Source organism: Sciurus carolinensis, chromosome 1, assembly GCF_902686445.1.
Source record: "Sciurus carolinensis chromosome 1, mSciCar1.2, whole genome shotgun sequence".
Lineage (NCBI taxonomy): Eukaryota > Metazoa > Chordata > Mammalia > Rodentia > Sciuridae > Sciurus > Sciurus carolinensis.
In genome coordinates, this window is record NC_062213.1 from 30,842,707 (window position 1) to 30,850,745 (window position 8,039).

Consider the following 8,039-nt stretch of genomic DNA (forward strand, 5'->3'; position numbering starts at 1 on the left):
GTTTTTCTAATCACTTCTTACCATGGGTTAAATTTAACTCCCGAGTTTAGCCCTAGATGACAATGGACTACCATGGGCTTTAAAGCACACTCAAGTAAGCATTACAATTTGACTTTGTACACATAGAAATTTCCAATGAAAGAAAAATGGAACATAACAGGAAATGAAAACACATCTGTTTGGAGGCCCCACCTTCTGATATGTTAGCTTTGGCAACCTTTGTACATTTTGTCCTGCCAATAAACTGCTGTCAGGGAAATTGAAACACTGATCTCATATGACTGGGATCAGCACCAGCAATGCCACTGTACATATGAGGCCTTCCAAATAGTTCCAGTGGTTGATCTGAGGCTCAACTTGGCAGCCCTGAGCTACATAGCTCATTACCTATCATGGGAACTATGCATGTTAATTGTTGAGATGATTTGTTTTGAAAATGTTCATGACTTAGAGCTTTAGATCTCACATACAGAAAGTAAATTCAACAATTAAAAATAGCAGCAGCTTTCAGAGTTCAAAAATTAAGTTGTAAAAGGTCAGAATTAAAGGGGAAAATGTAGAGGAACAGAGAATCAGGAGCAAGGAATAGGTCTTTGGAGACTGTCTCTCCCATCCCTCCATAAGGAGATGGATACTCCTGCTACTGCTGATCATCTCCCTCATAAAGATAACACAACAAATTAGAACAAATGAAAAAATTAAAAAAGTAAAGATAATGACAGGAGGAGGAGTTAGATCCAGTGTTAATCTTCACAATAAGACCTGATACAAGGAGTTTTATTGTCTTTTCACATTTTAGTTTTAAGGAACATCAAGAGATACCATTTACAATGTAAACACTCTGGGATTTAATTAAATTTGACTTAATGAAGGTTCTACAACCTTCTGGCACTCCTGGTGGAGTTAGTGCTGAGTGCATTGAACTGGCAGGAGAACAAGGGCTATTATTCCAAAGGCTCATCCTGTAGGTCAGCACATTAGATTATACAATTTTCAAAGATGTCAGTGTGAATTAGAAAATGTTTTATTGTTGTGACAGAAATGTACTCAAACATGTTGGATTATCTTCTGGGCCTTAGGTATTAATGGATAGAGAAAACTGTGCTGATTCAAATTATCCCGTCATCTTCTTTGCTATAGTATGGTGGAGGTCTTAGGTTGGGAGCAGGGGAAGGGGGAGGAGTTGTGCTTGCATTTTGCATACCAGTTTTTATGGATGATTTTGTAATACAGAGATTCTCATTTTCATTCTGTTCCTTCCTTTTCTTTTCCTGTTTTCCCTCAATCAGAATCATTACTGCATCAACTAGGAAGTTTCTAATATTAGTGTTTATTGAATCCCTACTTTGTATCTGAATTTGTGCTTGGTGACTCACACACAAGTTATCAAAATCTGCTAAACAACTGTAAATGAGAGCATTCCCACTTTCCAGATGAAGAAATTATTACTCAGTAAGATACATAACCTGATGAATATAATGAAGCTAGCCAATGTCATAGCTGAAATTTAATTCTGTCTTCTAATTTCAAATCAGTGATATTCCCTAGTGGGCAATGGTCTACAATAAATGGCATCCTCTTATCTTTACAAAGCAGCACCTATGCTAGTACAGTCTTGAAAATCCATGGTATAATGAAACCTCTCAGTCAAAATAGCATTATTACCCATCACAAATTTGTTTTAATGCAAAAAGAAGTAAATCTGTAGTCATAAAACCTGCTATTGATTTCTCACTCTTCCTTTTAAAAGTAATGTATCTTTAGCAATTCTCAATCTCATTCAGCTGCTCTTTAGCCATCTAGAAAGTGGGAACTACAACATACCAGGGCAACTCTCCTACCCATGTTCAATGCTGAGATGTAAATTCTTTGGGGCTAGGCACTGTGTGTGTGTATGGTACAATACAGGGATTCACTCTTCACTGAATTTATCCTATTAAAATTTTAATGAATATGAAAACATGCTAATGATTTTGTCCTGGGAATTCTAAAGGAAATTGAAAGTAATTATTATTTTTAAATAAACTTTTAATTTGAAAACAGTTTCAGATTTATAAACAAAACATCAGTGATGATAATATAGAGTTCCTATATACATCTACCCAGTTTCCCAGAGTATTAATATCTTTCATTAATGTGGTCCATTTTCTACAGTTAACAGGTCAATATCAAGTATTTTTATAATTTATTTGGAATTCTTCATGAGAGATCTGTCCATTCTCCCATGCTTGCTTTCTTATTCAATTTTTATCAGTATACACTATGAATTTTTATTTTGCACCTTAGGTTTTGATCCAAGATTATTTAATTTTGTTGCTCAGATGTAGTTACTGATTTTTACTATGAATATTATTATTGGATCATATTTCATGGTGGTTGAGTATTCTGCTGAATTCCATTCAGTTGTCAGAAAGGCAATTAAGATTCAGAATCTGTATCTATTTTTCCCACCTATGTATACTCAAAGCCTAGTGTTTTGGCTTCTGTTATATACCCAAAATACTTTTTGAATCAATATCTGAAATATGTTATTGAGTTATAACTTTATTGATTATAAATATCATAGATTAAAAAATTAGTTGTTGCAGCATTTATATACAGGATCATATGTCTTTAGTAGCAATAAAAACAACTTGCAAATTTATCTTTGAACTTCTAAATTTACTCTTCCACCCACACCACACTCTCTTATCTGGAATAATCACAGCTAGAGCAGAAAATGCCATTCTTCAGTGAACTCCCACTGTAGGGATCAAAGAGAAACATTATGTGTAGTTTTGAGAAGACTCATGTATTCTATAACATTCTCTGTTAACATAAAGTCACCAGCAGAGTTCTCTCCAGCTGGTTTCTGAAGTAGAGGGCAATCACATGACTGCTAGAGCAAGCTACCTGTGAGAAGAAAGCAAGATCCTGCTTCTATCAGCCTCCGAACCTTCCTTCATCTATCAGTTCCAAGCCCTCAGAGCTTGGAAAGAAGCCTTTGACTAGGTACTCTGACATCCTCAGTTAGAGAAAGACTCTTGAAGTTCCAACTGGTGCCAGTTAGAGCAAAACAAGCATTAAGTTACTGGAGTCCGGCCCTCTGGTGCTGCTCCACAATAGATATTTGTTTACAACCAGGGACAAGCCCAAGTGTTGGTTTCAATTTATCGTGTCTGGCAATTTCTACTGCTGGGATTTTAGCCAAAGCCAAGCTCTCTCCTTCTGTCTGTCTTTATCCATCTCATTTCTCAGTTAATATTTTGAAGTATTCTTCCTCTGAATTCCTAAATATGCCATTTGGAGTTTGACTTATAACAACTATGTTCTTCCCAACATCTGTTAGATATTACTTTTGTAATCAGGCTTTGGCCAAATTATATTTCTTTCTGAGTTAGAAAAATCCAGAATTGAATTCTAATTCTGTCATTCTTGGAGCAGTCATTAAACCTCTCTCAGTTAATTTCTTTATCTGTATAAAAATAAAATATCTCCTTCAACAGAATGTAATTGTGAGGATTATAAATTACTGTATTTATAAATTACTGTATTCCCCTTGCAGGGGAAATTCAAATAATAGGCATTTATGTATAGGAAGATGTGTGAGGTCTCCTTTCCATGCTGTAAATGTAATAACATACAAATAAGAAAATCAAGTAGGAAAATGTATTAGAAAATAATTCATTAAAGATTAATCACATCCATCAATGGTAAGGTGAGTAGATCATTGTTCTGGTTTGGCCAGTTCATATTTACGCTCAAATGCCTTTTTTTTCTGATCATGGTTGGGAATGACTAAATTAATGAATTCATGGGGACAGAACAAAAAGAAAGGAACAGAGACTTGCTTTACCTCATATTGGTATTTATCCAATTTGGTGTGGGTCAATAATGGGAAGAGATTAGTTTTAGATTTCATCTTAAACCTGAGATGAGTGGAATCACATAGTAGAGGCAGCAGGGGATTTTTGCAAAGACATAAAAGGAGACAGAAAATTAAATCAGGACATCTTGGAAACATAAAGAAACATTAAAGGGAAGGGAAGAATCAAGACAGAGTCAAGAACCAAGTATAGTGGCAGGTAACCAAGAAAAGAACTGTGGTCCTTTTATTTTTCTGTTTTTTAAAATTTATTCTTTCTTGATATATCGACAATAGGGTATATTTTGACATATTATACATACATGGAGTACAACTTACACTAATTAGATCCCATTCTTGTGGTTGTACATGAGATGGAGTTTCACTGTTGTGTTTTCATATATGAATGTAGAAGAACTATGGTCTTGGTATAAGAAGGTTTGACTGAAGACTTGTCCCAACTCCAGTCAATTTCTAGCATAAGTTATAATTTGTAAGAGTGAAATGTTATCCTAGTATCTTTTTCCACACCACTCTTTCTGCAAACCACTCTGTTGCTTGTTTTCTCCTGTAACTGCATGAAAGTTTAGGTGGATTCCATAATACCTGTGTTCACTCTAAAGTATTCTCAGGATCGACCTTGAGTCTTAAGGTAATCAGCTATCCAGTCTAGCTTAATGTAAGAACATCAAACCCTCTTCCAGTCTAGAATTACACTCTTCCCTGCCCTTACTCCAAACCACTTGCTAGGCATGACTCACGTTGGGAAGAGTGGAAGAGATGGCATGGTTAGCTGCTTTTCCATACTTCTCCCTAAATGTCTGGATGCTTCACTTCTCCCAACTAGAGTTCTGCACCAAAGGCTGGGGGAGGCGTAGAGGAAGGGCAACTGAGTGGAGGAGAAAATGAGGTGGGGAGAATTTGGTGTGTACAGGGTTCATCTATCACTTATTCCTTTTAGGATGTCAGATATTCAATCATTCTTTTTCTGGCTGGTACTTTTGTGGGTGTCTGGAAGTATCCTCCTCTGGGGGTTCTCTCAGAAGTTCTCTTGATGGAAGTGTTTCCTTCACAGGCTAGCTGCCCTGCATCTTAGCTGGGACCACTGCATCTCTCAGCTAGTTCCCAGGGCAGTCAATTCTAGCTCCTTTCTTAGGGTACAATAGTTTCATGGTTGGGAGAGTTAAGATGGTTTCCAAGCAAACTCCTTTTGTTGCATTTAGGGTATCTTTCACTAGCCTCCTACCTTTAGGCTTTGATTTTCTGGCCTTCAGAACATGGCTAATATTCCAAGACTGCAGTAAAAGTCACATCTAACATCTGGTTTCCCAGTAAGATGCTCTCTAAAGTATCTTCCTGTCGTGCTACAGTTTTAGCTGCTGTTCTTGTATTTCCCTGTGGAGATCTTCAAGATGTTCGACAGCTTCTCACGTTCAGTCTAAATTTCTTCTTCTAAGAAGTTATGAGAATTTTGTGGTTAAAAGTACATGATCTATCTTTCACTATGTTCAGCTAATAAGTTCTAGCCTTTATTTCAAGAGTGATCTGAAATAGTTTAAATAAACTACTTAAATCTCTCCATACTGTGCTTTCAATGTTAGTGAAATTAACATCAAACCTAACTCATTGCATCATTGATTAACTAGATTAAATTAAGCCCAGCATGTCAAGTACTGGCCACGATGCCTGGTCCACAGAAAGCATTAAGTAAAAGATGATTTAAGAAGTTGTTTTGGTAGTCTAGATCAGGCTGTGTGAAGGAAAAGAAAAATTGTGAGACTCTGGGGAAAAGTAATGTAGGGTTCATTCTATGTACTGGAGGTCCTTGCTCAAGGGTATCCTTCTGCAGTGGAATAGAAGAAAAGTGATATTGATACATGTATGGCTCAGATAGTATGTTTGGTGAAAAAAAGAAAATAAAATGAAGATTTTTTGACAGATTGCCTTGCTTGAAGAGGGAAACACACACACATTTGAATGATGAAGTCTATCTCTTTGCATATGATGAAATGTTTGAGGCAATGATTACTAAGTGGGTAAGCGTGGTTGTAGTGAAGTGCATCTGAGGAAAGAGATGGGAAAGGTCTCAGGAGTCAAACTTGGAGCATGGTTTGAAATTAACCATGAACTCATCCTTCAGATTTAGTCTCTATTTTACCTTTAAGAATATCGTGAGATTTTCCTAAATTCTGCAAAATTTTACATATTTCAACATTTCCAAAGAACCTCCATCTACACCCCCATCATCCTAACTTTAAGTCATTAATACCCTCCTTTGAACCTTTTGATCTTCTACCAGCAGGCATATTTAAAATAATCTACTATGTACTTTTGAGTTCTTTTTAAAGAGATCCTATTCTGGGACTTCTACATTTTTATTCTCTGTTTTTTTATTGGAAATCTGTTGTGTTTAAGAATGGTTTAATAGAAAATTCATTTAGAACCAGAGGAGCATTTCTACACTCACCGCTTGTGACCCAGTTGAAGAGAAAGCATACTGGCTGAAGGCTTGAAGAGAGCTGATGGATCCAAGTCAATTCTTTGAATGTGAAAATATAGACTACTGAGTTCAATTTGAGGTAAATTATTATAACCAAGAAGAAAGCATTAGCATAGTAAAATGGTTCCAAATGCTTTTGAATAGACATATTTTGAGTCCACTTTCCTCTTGATGAAAAGAATTTTCTTAATGGTCAACACCAGTGTTCTAAAAGGAAATCCTAATGATAGGAACAACAGTGGAACTGAATTCACATGTACGTGTGTGTGTGTGATTCAGGTTTTCAAGTAAGTATTGTAGCACAGTTTTTTCCTATAATTTGTTTAAATGGTAATCCTTGTGAGTCACACAAAGTCAAGTAGTTGAAACATCTGTGTGTGTGTGTATGTGTGTGTGTGTGTGTGTTAACACCAGACTCTCTTATGAGGTACCCAGAGACAGTCCTAGAAGGGACAGAACCTGGAGTGCACCATCTTTGTGATCTCTTTCACAACTTTCCTCATATTTCTTACATAAACTTGTCTAAGATTGGGGCAAGTACTTAAAAACATGTTTAGAATCTGAAAAAAGGAAAGATGTAAGGAAACATGAAGCCAGAGAAAAGTGGACGTTGGGAAAGAGTCTCTCATCTACCTTGTTATGTGATGGATGCACAGGAAGGTGAATTGGATGACTGGTGAAAGAATGGATAGATCTGTCCTTTCCCACACTTTCAGGTCTATCCCAACAGGCAAAGTAATACTTAGGATGCATCCTCTTGTCAAAGAGTTTGAACATAGCTGTCATAATTAATAATAGAAACAAGAGAAGCACATTTGCCCCTGGGGAAAAAAAAACCCAAACATTTGTATTTTGCTATTTAGTGATTGCATAAACTGAGAAAAATCCCTCAATATCTCTGAACTTCGATTTTATCCAATATAAAATGGGTACATTAATACATACTCAACAGTTTGTGTTAAATTCAATGCAATAATATATAGCACAACTTTACAGGTAGGGTAAACGTTTGGATAGATTACATGTCATCACTTCACAGGGGGTCTCTTTAATATATTGGATAACATGAAAGTTTCAAAGGCAGGGATCGCTAAGTTCAATATTCATCAAACATGTCAAAAGCAACTTGGTTCTCAGAAAACTCAGCTTCTGATATATACTATGCAAGTTTGACAGAACCAGAAGAAATTAATTCAAACCCAAATGCAATTCAGTAGTCCAATAATCCATTTATTTGAAACAAACATATTAGGTCTTTGTCTGTGCTAAATACAATGCCTAGTTTTGTGCATATAATTTTTGCTTGGGTAAAGGCAACCTGACATATAGAATTTATTTTGTCACAAATGTTTAATAATATCAGTTAAGATAAAGAATTAGACAATTAGATATATGATTGTACTTCCAATTTCATTCTTTCACTTCAAATAAAGAAAAGAATGGTTACAAGGAGCTATTAAACATGGGTTGTGGCCAAGTGTAAAACAATAGGGAGAGATGAGGACTGTGATACATTAGAGGGTTCAGGTCTAACCTAAGACAAATTCAAGTCAACTGGAAATAAATTGTACTTCCCAAATAAAGATGGCAATAGGCAGAATTTGACCTGGTGGTTCCAAGTTTATGGTTTTCTATTACTTGGTCAGTTACAGAATCTATTTATGAAAGAAAAAATTGTAATTTCTAGCATTTTCC